The sequence below is a fragment of the Cynocephalus volans genome, chromosome 4, assembly GCF_027409185.1.
Source record: "Cynocephalus volans isolate mCynVol1 chromosome 4, mCynVol1.pri, whole genome shotgun sequence".
In the NCBI taxonomy this organism is placed as follows: Eukaryota; Metazoa; Chordata; class Mammalia; order Dermoptera; family Cynocephalidae; genus Cynocephalus; species Cynocephalus volans.
Genome location: NC_084463.1, coordinates 49595613 through 49615482, shown reverse-complemented (window position 1 = coordinate 49615482; position 19870 = coordinate 49595613). Strand labels below are relative to the sequence as shown.

General features: G+C 39.2%; 1 protein-coding gene across 4 annotated transcripts in view; it reads right to left on the bottom strand.

Annotated features, from left to right (window-relative positions):
• Positions 1–3500, bottom strand: part of LOC134374703 (zinc finger protein 658B-like) — a 67630-nt gene extending 64130 nt beyond the window's left edge. For all 4 annotated transcript variants that reach the window (XM_063092625.1, XM_063092622.1, XM_063092624.1 and 1 more), the window contains exon 1: positions 3339–3500. The gene's annotated coding sequence lies outside the window, so the exon portion shown is untranslated. The remainder of the gene's footprint in view (positions 1–3338) is intronic.
• Positions 3501–19870: the final 16370 nt, after the last annotated feature.

The window sequence follows — 19870 nt, the reverse complement described above, 5'->3', positions numbered from 1 at the left end:
AGTCCCCAACTACGGAGTAATGACTCAAATGACACAAACTGGGGGCAGGGGGAGACATGAGAAAAGATGAGAAATAATTAGCTCATCGCCCCATCAGTAAGAAATGCAGCCAAAGGGTATCATTTAAAGCTGACGTTTCAATAACAGAAATACAAGTAAATGTCAGAGTATAAAAGCAAACACTGAGAAAGGTATTATTGTTAGCTAAAACTGGGTGATGGGAGAAAGATAACAAAACACATTAATTTTATAATGACTCAAAAAGATGTCTTAGTCGCCTATTGCTGCCATAACAAATTACCACAAATTCAGCAGCTCAAAGCACACAAATTTGCTCTCTCACAGTTTCCATAAGTCAGAAGTCCAGTTGGGCTGTGCTCCTTCCTGGAGATGCTGGAAAAACAACTTGGGTTGCAAGAAGAGTCCAGGTACTTGTGTCCTTGCTGCTTGTGGTGAGAGGTGGGGGTACCTTTAGCTCCTAGACCCCTCTGCTACAGTCCTTGCACTGGGACTTCTCTGACATCCCTTCACCACACCTCTCTCACTTCTCGCTGGAGAAAGTTCTCTGCTTTTCAAGGCTCAGCTAACTACATTGAGCCCACCCAGGTAATCCAGGCTAGTCGGTCTACTTTACGGTCCATAACCTTAATCACATCTGCAATGTCCCTTTCTGCCATGTGCCATGACATGCTCATTGGTGCCAGGGTACAGTGTGGTTAACTGGGGGAAAGGCAGAGATGGGGGGAAATGACATTCTGTCCATCACAGAAGGTACTTAATAAATGATCCCCATAGACATACAGTGCTACAGACAGTATATGACATTATATGAAATGTTATTACAATATCTCATAGAGACAAAGGTATAGACTCTCCCAAATATCAAAGTACCGAAACTAAAACAAAAGCAAAGAAAACAGATCACAGAACAAAAGACTAAAAAAATACAAACACATACACAACAAAACTAAGATGAAATGTATGTGACCTATCAATAAATGTAAATTAGTTGAACTTACCTAGAGAAAGTGGGGGGAAAAGATTCTCAGACTGAATCACAAAGGAAAACCCACCTTTATGTGACATACAAGAAACACATTTAAAGTAGTCTAGAAGGGTTAAACATAAAGAATGGGCAAAGATGTGGTAAGCAAATACAAACTCAGGAAAGCACGAGTCATCATCTTACGATCACAAAAAGTAAAAATGAGGAAAAGGGTACTTTGGTACTAATGGGTGCACTTCAGAAAAAAATATAATCATTACAAATAGCTATGCACCAGACAACATAGCTGCCAACATTCACTGGAGACACAAGGGGAAATGGGCAGAAATGTACCAATGGTAGAGACTAATTCACTTCTCTTGGTCCACAACACAGCAAGAGAACAAAAACTAAGTAAAGGTTATACACGACCTAAATAAAACAAATAAGGTGGTAAAATTCATTGTCATACACATCAAACCTCTGCCAACTTGAAATAGAAACTCAATCTTCTTTTTAAGCCCCAGTGGAACAGTGATGAAACCTGACTCCATGTTAGGGCCACAAGAAAACTTCCTGAAACCCAAAAGTTCAAAAGAGGAATCAGTATTCTCTCATCAAAATGCAACTCAAATTACTATAATAGTAAAACCAATAAATCAAAAGAACCTCTTTTTGGAAATTTTAAAACTTGCTCCTAAAAACTCCTGAGCCAAAAAGAAAATATATACCAAAACTGCAGAACTTTAGACAGCAATGATAAAGAAAATCTGCTCTATTGGAACTTAAGCATCACACCTTAAACATGAAGTACTTTTCTGAAAAGAATGTGAACAAGTGAATCAAGCACACACATCATTTCCAAAAACAGTGATAAGATAAACAGGAAAAACAGAAGGAATTATTAACTGTTAGCAAAAAGCAATAAGTTAATAAGTAGAAAAACAGAACAATTAATTTAATAAAAATATCCAAAAGCTGAAACCTTGAAGAAAAACTAAAACAACAAAATGGAAACTATTAGCCACAGGCTGCTGAATGTGTGCAGAGCCAGGCCAGAGGAGCAGAAGAGGGATAGAGGTGACCCGGCTAAAACTCGATCTCCTCCAGGAAGCCTTCTCAGATTTGCTAGTCTCCCGCAGCCATCTGCAATCACAACTGTGTTCCTCACCCTGTGCTGCCCTGTTGTCCACACATTTGCTGCACCAGATTTCTACTGAGGACCTAGGATGACATATGAGGTTCAACCACACGAAAGTACCATTTCTACCAGCCAAAGAACTCCAATTGTTAACAGATTTCATCTGTATCTTTCAATCTAATACTGTGTCCAGACTGGGCATAGAGTAAGCAATAATCCCAATCTCTGCCTCAGAGACTACAAATAAAACGGAAAACCAGCAGATAAGTAGCAATGACAAAACATGAAGTGCTGGGAAGGAAAAGAGAAGGAAACCGAGACAGGAGATACTGGGAAAGAGTGGTCAGGAAGGTGAGCGAGTGACAGTGAACTCAGATCTGCGGGAGGACGGCCAGCTACCCCCAAGGCCAGGAAGGAAGGGCAGGCCAGCCTGCAGGGGAGGGAGGAAGAGGCGCCAGGTGTGGCTAACATGGCGCCTGGCAGGAGGAGGGGGAGAAGCAGCAGGGGCCAGTCCCATCTTGTCCAGTACCCCAGATAACAGAACTTTCCGTGATGACCACAAGTTTCCCTGTCTGCACCGTCCAATACAGCAGCCACCAGCCACTCGTGGCTACTGAGAGCTTGCGATGTGGCTACTGGGGCTGAGGAAAGGAACCCTTCATTTTAAAGTTGACTGAAATAGCCACACCTGGCTAGTGGTCACCATAGTGGACATCCCAGATAGAGCTTCCAGGTCGGGTAGACGTGAAACAAGAGCCTAGGAGGCCCCCCGAAGGTTTCTGCGGGCCGACGCAGAAGCGGAAGCCCCTGAGGGAGCTGTCCCCTGTCCCCATACCCAGGAGGCACCTTTTCACAACTTGGACAACGGGCAGAAAGGGCGGAGGGGAAACACCCAGAGTCAGAGTCCCCAGCTCCAGAGTGCAGGGGGACCATCTACGACACCCCATTAGTGGGTGCTGCGGCGGCGCTTTCCTCCACGCGCGGAAACCGGGGCGCACAGGCCAGCGCCCCCTGGATTCGGGACCTGGACAGCGCTCCGGGGACCCACTGTAGGGAAGAGGGGCGCAAGTGCCCAAGGGTCCGCCCGAAACGCCCCGTACTTGGGGGCTGTGGATCCAGGCCCAAGGCGCACTCGGCCCGGCCCGCCCAATCGCCCCGCCCCCACCCCCGCCGCCGCCCCCGTCCTGTCCCATTTCTCCGCCGCCGCCTCACCTGGTCCTGGGTGGTCGCTGTCGTGCTCTGGCGCCCTTGGCGGGAGGGCGGCGCACAGGGCAGCCACAGGCCCCACACAGCACCTCACGGCCCAACCTAAGCCCTGCTACCGGCTGCTGTGCCTCTCGTCTGGTAAGCGCCGGCGGCTTCCGACATCGCACGTCCCAGCGTGCACCGCGGCGCAAACGTTGGGGACGGTGGCCGGCTGGACCAAAAGACGCTGCGGGGGCGCGCACGGCAGACGTCCGGCCTCCTGGGCTGTGGCCTCAGTCTCCAGGCTGCCGAGAGCTGGCGGAGGACCGGCTGGGTGGCGCTTCAGGACTGGGCTCCGCCTCCGCCTCCCCCCAGGCCTCCCAGTGCTGGGGTCTCAGCAGCTGGGGCGTCAGCAGAGCCGGGCTGCTGAGGGGCGCCGAGGCCGTGGCCTGGCCCGTCAGGAATGGGAGTCGGGTTATCAGCTCGCGGGTCCGCGTGGGGACGTGAGCAGGCTGGAAGCTGACAGGTCCCTGGGGGCTCAACATCCCCATCTCACAGAAGAGAAAACCCAGGCTCAAGACAGTTGCAGAACCTTTGCCCGAGGCCGCGGCTCCTTCTCACAAACAGCCAGAGCGCAGCGCGAGGACCTCAGCTTTGGGAGACCCCCCGGGGCCCGGCCTCCTTCCGCAGGTGCCTGCGGGGCCTCCGTCCCCCTGAGCTGCCTGCGAGCACGAGCTTCCAGAAGGACCCTGGCCACTCACCCTCCAGTGACACGCTGGAGAAGGGGCCTGAGCCCTCCTTCCTCGGGGCACAGTAAATTATACACGTATTAGAAATGAACGTTCAGAATTTCCTTGATTCATAAAATTGTGGGTTTTTAAGTGGGTTAAAACATATGACACCCCAAAATTATAACTTCTAAAAAGATGGAATAAAGCATTAAATAAAGGATGTTTTAATTATTCCAACCTCAGTTTTGTGTCACATTAGGTGTGCTACTTTGGTCACATTATTTCAATTTTCTGAAATTTACTTTCATAGCCTCTTATGTAAGTTAGGAAGTCAGCGTGATTACCTAAAAGTCTTCTGTGCCCCTAAGTTTGTTATCATTCTGTCCCAAATGCACAGGGAGTCTCAGTTAGTCACCTCTGCATATATGCTTCATCCCACGTTGCTGGATCCCTAAATTGCCTCCCCTGTTTACCTCCCAAATACAAACGCATGGACAGCCTGTGTTCTCCCCCAGCCCTCGGCCTGTGATCTTGCAATGTGGCTACTGGGACTGTCCATGCACGGGTTAAAACCTGTGCTCGGGTGTACCCGCCTCCAGCATTTCGCACTCTTTGTTTCCATCCTCTTGCGATGGCCCCAAACCATCCCAAATCCTCCTCTCCTTTCTACCCTCCCACTTACTCCAAACTAAGCCATCCTGGTAATCAACTTAATTGCTTTATTTTCACTCACAAATCTCCTTTCTCTTTTTCTTTTTATCCCTTCTTCCATTGGCTCCATTCCTCCCCACTACACTGCAGCTCCATTTGCAGATAAGAAATTTCTCTCTGTCTCTATCTCTCTCTCTCTCTGTATATATACATACGCCCAAATATAAATACATATACCCCCTTTCTTTCACGTTCTCATTTTCTCTACCTATCTGTCCATCTAGCCATCCATCCATTCATCCAATCTTTCATCCTTCCATCATCTATGTTCATTTATTTACCTACCTATCTATCTATTGATAGATCTATCTATTTCTCCAAACACAATTTGGGTCATCATTCTCTTCTCACTTCTACACTTTACTTCTAACTTCTATGTTTTCTTGGAACACCGTACCGACCTCTCTTCTCTTGCCAGAAAAGGTCTCATTCATCTGCCACCTGCTCCACGGGCACACCTTCCTTTTCCTCCCAATGAGGGGAGAGGTATGAGTTCCTATGATATATGTCATATGGTTACAAATGACCTGGAAGGTCTGCTGTGCCAGGAAGCAGCCCACAGAACGTGACTCTCCCTGAACTTTCTGAGCAGACACGCCTGGGGAACAACACCCAGCCATGTGTCCTAGGCAGTATATAGCACAAAATTCCTCTCAGGCTATGTTCGCTCCTTCCAATTTGCATTCCCTGCATCTGTGTGACCACTCCAATGATTTCAGAAGTGGCTGATTCACCATTACATTGTTACTCAAGGTCCTTGTTCCAAGGATGTCCTAGAACCTGGCAGATGTGTTGTTTCCTAGCCCCCACACCGAGCCTGTGGGGTCCCCTCCCTGACAGCTGCTCTGAGTGACCAGCTTCCACCTCAACAGCAGGGCCTTGGTGACAACGCTGATGGGAGAAAGCTGGGCAGAGCACTTGGCAGGACATCTAGGACTCTTAGTTGGCTACAGAAGCCCTTTTCCTCTGGGATCACCCCTGTGATTTTCAGTTCTTCCCTCAGAAAACCACATGTCCAAGCTGCACGGACTTATGAGGGTCATCAGAAAATTCAACTTCAGACAACATGTTTGTATTCAAGCTGATTTTTGGAAGCACCTTGCTGATATTTGGAAGAATTGTGTCCTAGCAGAGGAAACAACTGCAAATTTTCTGAGGCAGGATAAAGCTCCACGTGAGCAAGGAATTCAAGGAGGCTGTTGTGGCTGCAAACATCATCTGCATGCCTTTATTATTGTCAGGGATTGCAGTGGGTTTTCCTGGTAACAGTAGATGTGTTGCAAACCTTGTTTGCCAATTCTGACAGACTGTAATTTACAAGTGGTAAGAGACAACGTCAAAGGTGGTGTTAAGGAAAAATGACAAAGGGCTTGAGGTACTTTCTCTGATTAACATCGGATGCCATTGACTGTTTCTAGCTGATGTGACATGATTAAACTCAATTTGTTTTTATAGAGTCACTCTCTGTGATGTGTTAAGAAAAGATAGTTGTGCACTAACAGTGGAAAAGAGGATGCTCGTTAAGAACCATTTACAATGATCTTGGTTAGAGTTGATGGTGGCTCAGACCAGGACAGGAGTGGTGAGAATAGACTTGTTCCAGATATTTCTGAAAGAAGAGTCAATAGCATCTGCTGATGGCTTTGATATAAGCCATGAAAAAAGGGAGGAATCACGAATTATGACAATGATTTGGCCTGATGTACCAGAATGATTGGGTGGTGATTCAGGGAAGGCTGCAGGTGGGTGGAGTTAGCTTGGCAAGATTCGGAATCTGCTTTTGGATATTTGAAGTGACTATTAGACATCAAGTGGATATTCACATTAGGAAATTGGCTATCTATGTCTGGAGTTCAGAAACAACATCTGAATTATTTCTTAAAGGCAGATCTTGGCTGCTTTGTGGCAGATGGACTGTAGGTTAGAAGTAAGACTCCCTGTTAGTAATCAGTACCTTAATCCAATTATAGAATTTATTGAATGGCAGGCAGGGTGTAGGGTGATTGTTGGGTTAATTTAAAATTTTCTCTTAGCAAGATAAGTATGAGATAGAGAGATAATTGAGTTTAGCGTCCTACAGTAAGAGCATAAAATGTTGGAGAAAATAAAAGAATATTTAGAAAATCAGTTATGACCTTCCCTTGGCTCTGTGTGGCTGTCTCTTTCTGTTTGTCTGTCTGTGCTAAAACATTTTTGTAACTTTTATCCAGATAATGAGAATAACACACATTTAAAAGAAATTCTTAGAAGATACATAGAAGTATAAGTTAAAAAAGTAAAATCTACCCATAATTCTGTTACTCAGCAATAAATGCATCTAATATTTTGGGTGTATGTTTTTTCTCATATATATGTGTACATGTTTTATTAATGAATATTCAAACATACAGAAAGCATTCTTTTAAAAAACAAACACCCATGATGGAGCTCTAAACTTAAAAAACATGATCAGAGACCCATGAGTAGCCCACTCCAGTCCATCCTGCAATCTTCCCCTGAAGGTTTCACTAATCTGAGTTTAGTCTTCATTGTTCCCATGTTCGCCTTTAGGCTTTACTTACTTAAGAAGATTAAAATTATATTAAGTACTTTTTTTGACCACAATGACAATCACATTCAATAATTAATAACAGAAATCAATAAAAATCATATCAATATTAACAATAATGTTAATATTTTATTATATTAATATATTTTATATAATTATAATATATTAACAAAAATAATAATAATAGGAATAAGTAAAAGGAGAAATATCAAAATATTTAGAAATACATGGAAATTAAGCAGCATGCTACAGAACAACCACTGGGTTAATAAAGAAATTAAAAATAAAATTTTGAAAATTTGGAGGCAAAAATAAAAACAGCATACAAAACCTATGGGATACAGCAAAAGAAGTTCTAAGAGAGATGTTTACAGCAATACACACCCACATCAGAAAAGAAAAGTCTCAAATAAGCTAAATGTAGCACCTCAAGAAACTAAGAAATCAAAACTAAACTAAGCCCATAATTAGTAGAGGGAAATAAATAATAAAGATTAAAGGATAAATAAATGAGCTGAAGACAGAAAAACAATTAAAAGATCAACTAAATAGAAAGTTGGTATTTTGAAAAGTTAAGTAAAATGAATGAAACTTTAGCTAAACTAAAAAAAGAAAGAATACTCAAATAAATATGATCAGAGATGAAAAAGGAAACATTGCCACAGATAGCATAGAAATACAAAGGGCCATAAAGGAATATTATGAACAATTATACACAAACAAATTGGATAAACCAGAGAAAATGAATAAATTCCTTGAAAAATAGAAAATCCTAAAAGATGAATAATGAGTAAGAATATTGAGACAATAATAAAATGTTTCCCAACAAAGCAAAGCTCAGTACCTGAGGGCTTTACTGCTGAATTCCACCAAACATTTATAAAGAAATAATATCAATTCTTCTCAAACTCAGGCCAACATGACCCTCAAAACAAAACCAGACAAAGAGACATAAAACAAACAGACAGACAAACAAAACACTACAGGCCAATATCCCTGCTGAACACCAATGTGAAAATCTTCAACTAAATAATAGCAAACCAAATTCAACAGCACGCTAAAAAATCACAATGTGATCAAATGGAATTTATGCCAGAGATGCAAGAATGGTCCAATATGTGCAAATCAATAAATGTGAAACATCATGTTAACAGAATAAAGGCCATATAATCATTTTAAGGGATGCAGAAATGCATGTAAAAATTCAAAATTCCTTCATGATAAAAACTTTCAACAAATTAGGTACACAGTGAACACACTTCAACACAATAAAGGCCATATATGACAAACCCATGTTTAACATCATACTGCACAGGAAAAATTGAAAGCATTTTTTCTAAGGTCTAAAGAAAAGACAAGTATACCCACTCTTGTAACTTCTATGCAACATATTACTGGAAGTTCTAGCCAGAGCAATTAATAAAAAGAAAAAAATAAAGCCATCCGAACTGGAAAGAAAAAAGTTAAATGTCCCTGTTCACACGTGACGTTATCCTATATAGAGAGAATTGTAAAGATTCCACCATAAAACAACCAAACAAAACCAAAACACCTCTTAGAACTAATAAACAAGTTCAATAATTTTGCAAGATACAAAATCAACATGCAAATATAAGAAATACTTCTATAAACTAAAAGTGGGAACTATTTGAAAAACAAATCAAGAAAACAATCCCATATATAGTAGCTTCAAAAAATACTTAGAAATAAATTTAACTAAGAAGCTTAAAGATCTGAACACTGAAAACTATAAAATGCTGATGAAAGAAATTGAACAAGACACAAATAAATGAAAGATATCCTGGGCCCATGAATTAGAAGAATTAATAGTGTTAAAATGCCCATTTTACCCAAAGTGATCTACATGTTTAATACAATCCTGTTATAATACAAATAACATTCTTTGCAGAAATAGAGAAAACACTCCTAAAATTTGTATGGAACTACAAAAGACTCTGAATAGCCAAAGCAATCTTAAGGAAAAACAACAAAGCTGGAGACCCTATTCTACTTGACTTCAAAATATACTACAAAGTTATAGTAACAAAAACAGCTTGGTACTGGCATAAAAACAGAAACATAGAGCAATAGAACAGATTACAAAGGCCGGAAATAAACCAATGTATTTACAGCCAACTGATTTTTAACAAAGGTACAAAGAACACACAATGGAGGAAAAGTCAGTCTCTTTAATACATTATGTTGAAAAAACAAAATATCCAATGCAGAAGAATAAAGATGCTTATCTTTTCCTATCTACCAACATCAACTCAAAATGGATTAAAGCCTTAAATGTTAGAATGCCTATTATCAAAAAGACAAAAGATAGCAAGTATTGGTAAGGATGTGGACAAAAGGAAATACTTGCTTACTTGGTGAAAATTTAAATTAGTAGAGTCATTATATAAAACATTATGGAGGGTCCTCTTAAAATTAAAAATAGAAGTACCATATGGTCTATCAATACTTCTGCTGGGTATATATATATAAAGGAAATAAAATCAGTATGTCAAAAAAATCTGCACTCCCATGTCACAATAGCCAAGATATGAGAACAAGTAAGTTTCTATCAATGGATAAATGGATAAAGAAATTGTGGTATATATATATGCAATGGAATACCATTTAGTGATAAGATAGAAGGAAATTCTTTCATTTGCAACATCATGCATAAACCTGGAGGATATTATGTTAAGTAAAATAAGCCAGGTGTAGAAAGACAAATACCACATGATCTCACTCATATTTGTAATCTAAAAAGTTTGATCTTATCTAAGTAAAGAGTATAATGTTGGTTACCCTGGCTGGGGTGGTTAGGGGGAAGAAAAGGTTGAGGATATGTTGGTCAAAGGATACATAATTGCAGTTAGATAAAAGGTACAAATTCAAAAGATCTATTGTACAGCATAGTGACTATAATTAATGATATGTCATGCTCTTGAAAATCCCTAAAAGAGTGAATGTTGTATTCTTACCTCAAAAAATGATGACTGTGTGAGGAAAGGCATTTGTTAATTAGCTGGATTTAACCATTTCACTTACATATGCGTATTCAAAACATTATGTTATACTCATAAACAATACATACAATTTTATGTCAATTTCAAAAATAAATAAATTTGAAAAAAAAATGTTGCATAGAAATACTTGTGAGATGATAGTAGGTGTAAAAGAATACTAACCATAATACACTCATTAGCTATACATTAAAAATAAGATTAAAAGACCAATAAAAATTGAGGGGAGTACAAAGAACTTTTGTTGTAGTTTTTATACTTTTCTACATTTTTCATATTTTTTAGCCCAATAAATGTTTTTATTTTAAATTGCCTCTGGAAAATAAAAAAAGAAAGAAATTAGAGGTAATTTTAATGTTGGAGTAAGGAAATTGCTTTGATGATATTCACATCTATATAGCTTTTCTTCATTCCCATGGAGTCACTTATCAGCATATATGGTGCTAGAAACCACTGTGTGTTGGTCTTGGTAAAGAAGAGGACGAATTTCAGATTTCCCAGAGAGGCTGAAAAGTATGGTGAAGTCACAGAAATTAGGGAGGAAGTCACAGAAAGGGAAGCCACAAATCTGTATATAATCCTCCCTAAGTTCTTGGCTGCCCCTTTGCTATTCAAGTACATGGAAGACACCAAAGAGCCCAAAGACATAGAGCAACTGGAAAGGTAAAGGAACTGGCAAGATGCTGGAAGATATAGGAAAGACAGAGCTGCAGATAGAGTTCTGTAAACTTATAGCAGCTTGGTAAACACTTCTTTTCTTAAAACCCCCAAATTTGGAACTTTTGATACTGGACAGAATGAAATTAAAACATTCCATTCCATAATTTATGCTAATTACAACAAAACCTTCTACAAAATTCAAAAAGAAAATGACACAAGTCTCTGAATGATGGAGAAAATAAGTCAAATAGGCTAGGTAACTTAAAAGAAAAGACTTATAATTAGCTCTATATTGTTTGTTTGTTTGTTTGTTTTGGTTCCAATATATTTTGGCCTGGTCATGGGGCATAGCAATGGCAGTGAATACAAACATGAAAAACCCAAAAGCAAACTGTTCTTTCTTTAGCCAAAAATGAAGAAATGAGAGTGGCTCAGCAGGCCACAAAGAGTTTGACCATATAGACCTGTTGTAGGTAAACAAACAAAAAAGTTGAATCCCTTCCCACCATGCCCACCCTGCAACATTGAAACAGTGCCCTCCATCTGTGTCAGGACTGCAGCTGCAGAGACTGCAGGGACAGCCTGTCTTCTGTTTCTGCTCCACAATAATGAGTCATTGCCCCACCACATCCCCCCTAGATTAATGGAGAGGTTATGGGTAGAAGGAGACAGAGGAGGGGAATATATAAATCTGTATATGATGCTCTATGAAGACTTCTAAGCAGTCCACATGTGATAATTAGCATAACCCATATTCAATGATTTGAGAACTAAACAACCAGCATACTTCAAAAGGTTCATAGACGGATTTATATTCTCTTTTAACATCATTTTTCCACAAAGTTTTTGAACTACTGTCACTTGCTGATGAATACCACCCAATGTTCAGATTGGCTTTGGGTAGCACGCAAGTGGGGCAGACCAGAATAGCACTGTAAAAACTTATACATCTTAATTGATATTTGAACTTTAATGCACAAAAGTGGACTAAGATGTGTGCTATATACATAAACAGTGTGAATGCCTGGTGAAATAGAAGATATAAATAAGTGCCAGAGTTTCACAACATAATATTCAATAGCTGTATGATACAACTGAAAACTACTTGTTGCAAAAAAAAAAAAAAGATAAATTTTGAAACAAATAAGATAAGACAATCAGAAGGAGTGAAAACTGACAAGATTCATTTTTGGAACTATCTGTCAGAGAAAGTATCTTACATAATTTTAATCTTTTTTACTTTATTGTGGTTTGTATTATATCATAATATATGGTCTCTCATAGAATGTTTCTTCTACATGATAAAAATTTGTATCATTCTGTTTGGGGGTGACGTGTGCTGTATATGTCATTTAGGTCTAATAAATGTATGGTGCTGCTCGATTCCTCCATTTTCTTATTAATCTATTGTCTAGTTATACTATCTATTACATGGAGTGAGAATTAAGGTCTTCAACTATTATTGCAGAAATGCCAATTTTTCTCTTCAACTCTGCCCATTTCTGTTTTATATATTTTGGTGTTTGGTTGTTAGGGTTCTTCATCTTTATAATTGTATCTTCTTGATAGATTGACCCTTTTGTCAATATGAAATACCCTTTTTTATCTCTCATAACAATTTTTGACATAAAATCTGTTTTGTCTGATAATTGTATAGCCACATCATCTCTGTTTTAATTACTGTTTTCATGGAAATTTGTTTTCTGCCATTTCAATTTTAACTTATTTGTTTCTTTGGGACTAAAATGACTATTCTACAAAGCATACAGATCAATCAGGTTTTTATTCATTCTGCCAGTCTCTACATATTGATTAAACAACTTAATACATTCATATTTATTGTAATTATTGGTTTAAAAGGCATTCAGATTTTTACTATTTGTTCTCTATACATGTTATGTATTATATATATATATTTTTTTAAATCTCAATTTCTACATTACTGCTTTCTTTTGTATTTTATTTTTTTCTTGTGTACCATTTTTATTCCTTTCTCATTTCTTTTATCTATATTTTTAGTTATCTCTTTTAGTTGTTAGCTGGGGATTACAAACAACATCTTCAATTTATAATAATCTAGCTTAAATTTATACCACCTTTACTTCAGCCACATATAAAATCTTTACTCCTATAAAATTGTTTGTCCCCTTCTAAAAAATAAAAATAAAAGTTTTTCATCATCACAAAATTTTATCAATTCTGTGTGATAAGAAAATTTATTTTTTTTCTCTTCTAGCCTCTTGAAAACATACAATTAATTATGGTTCATTATAGATGCTGCTGTGGTTTGACTGTTCTGCCAAGCTCATGTCAAAACTTAACCCCCAGTATGGTGGTAGAAGGTGGGGTTTTTAAGAGGTGATTAATCTTGAGGACTGTGCCTCAAGACTATGGGTTGATGGTTTAATGATCTGTCATGGGTGTGCTTCTGTTGGCCTTATAAGAAAAGTGAGTGAGAAGGTTAGCTCCCTCACTCTTGCCATTCTCTTTCCATGGACACCCTGCATCACTGAAGAACCCCACAGAGAGTTCCCATCCAGAAGAAGACTCACCAGACTTTCCAGCAGGACCTTGGACTGTGGACTTTTCAGCCTCTGAAATTGTAAGCAATAAATTTCATTTTTTTATATTACCCAGTTTCAGGTATTCTGTTATAAGCAACAGAAAATGGACAACTATAAATGCCTTTCCTTACTGCACACCACTAGAACTTATTTTTCTTGCCTAGTTGAAATTTGCTTTTACTCTTTCAAGTTATTGATGTGACAAATTACATCCTTACACTTTGTGTGCATACTAACACAGACTCATAATTATAATTTGCTGCACTTGTCATTCTAATCATAAAGGCAAAAAAGAGAAGCTATGATTCAAAAATACAGCAATACAAGTTTTAAATGTATCTCTATAGTTACATTTACAAGAGATTGTTACTTTTTAATATCACTTTTAATTATTTCTACTGTCATTTAATTCCACTGTATGTATACCAGCAAATAATTCCCTCAGCTTTGCTTATCTGTGAATACCTTAATTTCTTTATAATGCAAAGTTTCAGAAGATATACAATTCTTGTTTGATCTTTTCCAGTATTTTATAAATATTATAACAGTTCCTCAAAGCTTCCATATTTTCTAAAGCAAAATTAACAGTTAGTATTATTAAGCATCTCTTTTTAAAGACAAGTTGCTTGTTTCTTGCTGCTTTTAGGAATCTCAGAAAAGAGAGGTGACATCAGTAAGATAATAGAATAGGAATTTCCAGTGCTTGTCCACTCACAGAAACATCATTGAAAAAAAATCAATGGATAAAAATACTTGACAGGACATAAGGAATCCCAGTGAAAGATGAAAGAATCTGACTGGAACACAGAAATAAGGAAAGACACATGAAGATGGTAGGAAGGACAGTTGCACACTACCTGCATCACCCCTCCTTAAGACAGATTCCCTCTACACTGGGGAATGAGAGTGAAGTGAGCAGCTGACTTTGCTGTGGGCTTCAGTACCAGACACACCCTGGTGAACCCAGTGCCAGACCAGCTCCTGCGGCCCCAGGATTTAGGCTGCCCTCAACTGTGCTCTGCTGCCCAAGGCTCCAGGCCTCACACAGCAGAATGTCAAATCCAGTGGCACCAGACCTGCCTCTGCAGATTCAGGATTTAGGCCAATTTCCAATGCCAGTCTAGTCTTGTAGTTCCAGGTACAAGCCCGGTCCTCATGGATTAGGTTCTAGGCCAGCCCTCAAGGATGCAGGATCAGGACTCCTTCTAGCACCAGGTAAGTCCCTGTAGCACCATGCTGGTCTCTGCAGACCAAGGTTTCAGGCCCACATCAGTGTACCCTGGTATCAAGCTGGGCTTCATGGACTCAGGAGAAGGACCATTCACAAGGACCAGTCTCGTCCTAGCACCAGGTCAGCCTCTGTGGATTCAGCCTCGATCGATATATGTATCTCTATGTTTTCTCCACATTTATCCATATTTTCTCCATATTATATATCCCCATATTATATACTTATATGATTACATCATATATATATGTTATTCAACTTTAAAAAAAACCCTCTCATTTATGACAATATGGAAAAAACCTAGAAGATGTTAAGTTGAGTGTAATAAGCCAGAGGTAGGAAGAAAAATATTACATAATCTGACTTACATGTGTGCTTTGTAAATTCTTTCTGATTTGATTTTGAGGTGTCTATGGAGGGTGGCTATAAATTCTAGCTCTGCCCTGATGGGGCTCCAGGGGAGGTGGTCATTAATATCTAAGTGTGCCTCTCATAGGATACTTCTTTATCCTAATATCTAAGTGTTTGACCTGTGACCAGGTGCCTCTCTCATGGGAAATTAGTTCATACTGGCAGATGCCCTTGTAGCCCTTTTCCTGCCTCTATCCAGTTTATTCCTACCATGAGAGCTACTCTCCAGGAGAGCCCTGACCAGGAAACAAGTTAGGTTCAGGTATGTTGATCAGATTAGATACAGAGGAAGCAGCACAGCAGTGGGCTTATAGGAAGGGCCCAGGGAAATAAGGGAGCCAGCTGGGATACAGAGATTAACTGGCACATGGGGAGAGAAGGGCCTGTGGGACTAAAGCCTGCCTTGGGGCCCTGGCATTACCCAAGCAGTTTTCCCAGGGGGAATTCTGAGTGAATTTAAAGCAAGCAGGCACCAATTCCATGGGTCACACTGTGACTGACAGGTGGTCAGCAAAGCATATCTGTCCAGTCCATGCAGGGTGTGAGAGTGATTGGGTCAAGTAAGGTAGACATAGACACACTCTTTACTCAAAAATTTCCAAAGGTTTAGAGTCTTTATCTAAGAAATAAATTTTAAAAACTCAGCCAAATACTTTATTATATAAAAGCTAATGCAAAGAAACAAAAGAGGATGGTCAATGCACAGGAAATTGATAGAAACTGTTCTTGACCAAGTACAAATGTTGAGCTTACTAGACAAAGACAAAGTGAAATGAAGTAAAATATTCTTCCTGTCTTTGTCATTCAGCAGTTTGATTACGTGTCCTAGCTGCATACCTGTGATTTTTGTCCTGCATGGAGTTTATTGACCTACTTGTATGTGTGTGTTCATAAACTTTTGTTTTAAATTGGGGAAGTTTCCATCATTACTTCTGCAAATGTTTTTTCTGTCCCTTTCTCCATCTCCTCTACTTCTGAAACTCCCATTGTGCCTGCGTTATTATGCTTGATAGCCTCCCATAGGCCTTTTAGGGTTTCTCTATTTTTCCTCCTTTTTTCTCTTTGTGCTCCTGAGAATGAAAAACCTCAATGAATCTGTCTTCAAGTTAGCTGATTATTTATTTGCTCTGCTAAATATATGTTGTACTCCTATTTTTTAATTTTCTTTTCAATTATTGTACTTTTTAGGTCCTTAACTTCTATTTAGTTTCATTTTATAATTTCTGTTTGTAGATGTTCTCTATTTGGTGACATGTTGTTTTACTTGCTCACCTCAGTTCTTTTTCTATGGACTTATTTAGTATTAGAGAAGGGATGGTGTTGGGGGCTGCCTACTCCACCATTAAGTTGATACCACTGTGCTTTTTAATTATTACATTATGTTTGATAATTGAAATCAAAACTTATAGCACAGTTTGATGTGGTCCTTGATGTATATAAAGGTAATAATGAAGAAAATATATGACAAAATAAGGAACACAAAAGTGTCTAAAGGATGATAAGGTTTGTTCTTTTCATTTGAAGTAGTAAAATGTTGATAATGTAGACTGTGATAACTTACTTTTACATATTATAACCACTGGAATCTAGCATAGTGTTTATAAAGCAGAAATACCCAGAGCCAGCAGATCCTGCACAAATTTATAGTGAAGGTTTCTGTCCAGATTAGACAGAGGCAGTGGAGTGTCACATTTATGGGACAAAGAAGTGAATTAAAGAAAGGAAAGAAAGTATACTTTGAAGAGCATTGCTTACTCCTGAGATGTCAGAAAAACTAAGACCAAGAAAAAATGCTGAGCTGACCCAACCTGCCCAAGTCAAATCCCCAACAAGCAGTTGCATGTTGAAGATGGGGGGAGAAAGGAACATTCCCCAAACCTAATCAAGGACTTCTGCAGCCAAAACAGGGTCGGATATAGACTACAGTGTGAGATTTATTCCCAATATGCTGGAAAGGATTGCCCAGTAAATAGAATTCTTGTAATACATTCCTCCCTGGAGTTTTGCAGACCTTATCAGGCATGGGAAACATATTTTGTCTTTTTTGTGACCGGCCGCACTGTGCTCAGCCAGTGAGCGCACTGGCCATCCGTTTATAGGATCCGAACCCGCGGCGGGAGCGCTGCTGCGCACCCAGCGCCGCACTCTTCCGAGTGCGCCGCGGGGTCGGTCCAACGTGGGAAACATTTTATATCAAAACAGAATGCTCCATATGTCACTGTTCACAAAATTCCACTCTTCGTTACACGTATTGACGTCATTATATGTTGGCTATTGCTTCAGCTACTTTAAAAAGCTCATGAACTAAGTGGATTCAACTGGCAATTTTATCAAGATATTGAATCTATCAGGTCACCAACTCAAGTCTCCTGTACAGTTTGTGCAAGAACAGGAATTAGCTTGAAATAAAGTATCACCAACAAACTATTAATTAAAGCAGCTATTGCAGCTTCTTCAGTTACCTTCACAAGCCTATCGCTATCCTTATTTTCTCTCATCGGATATGAGTAACACCAAATTGATTTCCTTGGTCTTTCTGTATCAACTGCATATGATCTTAATAACAAGATTAGGTCTCAGTGCTTCAGGTGTGGATTGAGTCCCAGGGCACAGTGTTAGGTGTGAATGTATGCTAACTGCGTGGAGGATAAAGACTTGCTCTAAATTGGGCCACATCTATAAAAGATAGATGTGAATCTACCCAAAATTTAAAACACATGACAATATGTATATATTTTTGTAGTTTCCTATTTATTGGGATGCTCATTCTTATTTTAAGCCAAAATATGGGTTCTGACAAATATTCCCTATTGCTTCAACTCTTAAGTTACCCAGATAATGGGATCAAACTTATTTTTTACCTAACACCTTATAGCTATTTAGAATGTAGAGTATTTAAAGTGTTAAAATGTTTTAAATTTATTATTTTTAATTTTTCTAATGTTCCATAAGATACAATTTTAAAACTCCCATTTAGTTTTCAATTATCCGAGTATTTAGTTTGTCAGTAATTGATTTGACATATGTTCTCAATATGAAATACTATTTAGCAAAGGAACTTTTCATTGTGGAATAATATAGCATCATGATAAAATAAATACCTGAAACATTTTTTCCTCAGCCAACTTGCTATTTTCATTTTAAAGAAAAGTATTTTAAAATGAAAGTTTTAATTCAAACTTCCCTCTCATGTCCATAAGCAATAATCAAAATTATCAAAGTAGAGCTCATCAGGATTGAGTTAAAATTTTAGGGAATTTAATATTTAAGTTTTGTTAACTCAGACAATATGATTTTGATCTTTATAAGTTCACAAAAAGGTGACTTAGCCTGAGTAAAGTCTGCAGTTCTGAATGAAGTAGAGAGAGCACTCAGCTGTGAAAGGATTCATCCCACAGCATGGAATTAATGTCCTGGGTTTACTGAAGGTCAACACACTGCTTTACATCTTATTTGCATGCCATGTGCACAACTCCTGGTGGTTTGTGGACAATAAGACCTTATCTATTAACTGTGTCATTCTTCTTTGATTAGGTTTATTCTAATTAGATATCTAAATAGGCAACAATCATTTTATTTCTCTTTGTATCCTCTACCCTGAGCAGTGTCTGGAAGTTGGAGTCCCGATATCCTCTGATAAATAATGAAAAGATAGTGTTATTAATAGGAGAATCACTTAAAGATCATTTTTTGTAGGCATCCCAGTCACCTAGGACCACAATACCTATTTAATAAAATCTGCATTACCTTAACATAGTGATGTCATTAGAGGGGTTTAAACACATTCACATGTACTGATAGAAGGCACAGTCATTTAAATATTTCACACATTCTCAACAGGCAGTGATGACAATTCTTAAATGAAAGGGAAATAATATGGAGAATAAGCCAGAAGCAGAAAATGTCATGGGCTGCTGGAGGGGAGGGAGTTAATGCAGACAGTCTTGAGTCCACAGGGAGGAGTCCGGACCATGCATCAGGCCTGCAGCCCCAACTCATCCCAGGGTGACTTGGCAGGAGCAAGGCCACATGGTCCCACAGGCATCATGGATTGTTAAAACTAGCTAATTAGGTTTCTGGGTCAGATCAGTAAAATTTTCTCTTAGCTTCACTCTCTTCTGTCCATAAAGATCATTGTTCTAACTGAGGAAAGCCACCTGACTCACACCTCTTGGGAGAGCAGGAAGAAGCAGATATGAGTAGACGAGATCCGGGGCACCCCTGGAGAGAGCCACACAGCACAGCCTGGCTGCTCTGGTTCTCGGAAGGCTTTTCTCTCTGATAAGGAAGTGCATCCTCCATGGATTCAGATATGGCTGAGGGAGGATGATCCTGACACAGACCAAAAGGAGGACTGTTTGCTGGGGGATAAACAAGGACATGTGAGAGGTCCTTGTTTATATCAGGCTGAGCTCAAACAATCTGAGAGATGGTGTCCTGGAGAAGATCTGTGTTTACAGAGAAGTCACCCATTTACAGTCAAATGCCATTCCTTTAAGAAAGAGTACCACGAATGTGGAAGTCATGATTGAGGTTAAGATTAAGGTTAATATTACTTACAAGAATATAACATATAAATACATGTGCCTTGCCAATACGGGGTTTAGGGGGCTAATTGCATTTCATGCTAGTGTTCTGTGTCAGGACTGTGTCCGTCAGAGGGAAGATCTGTTCATCTAAGTTAGTCTC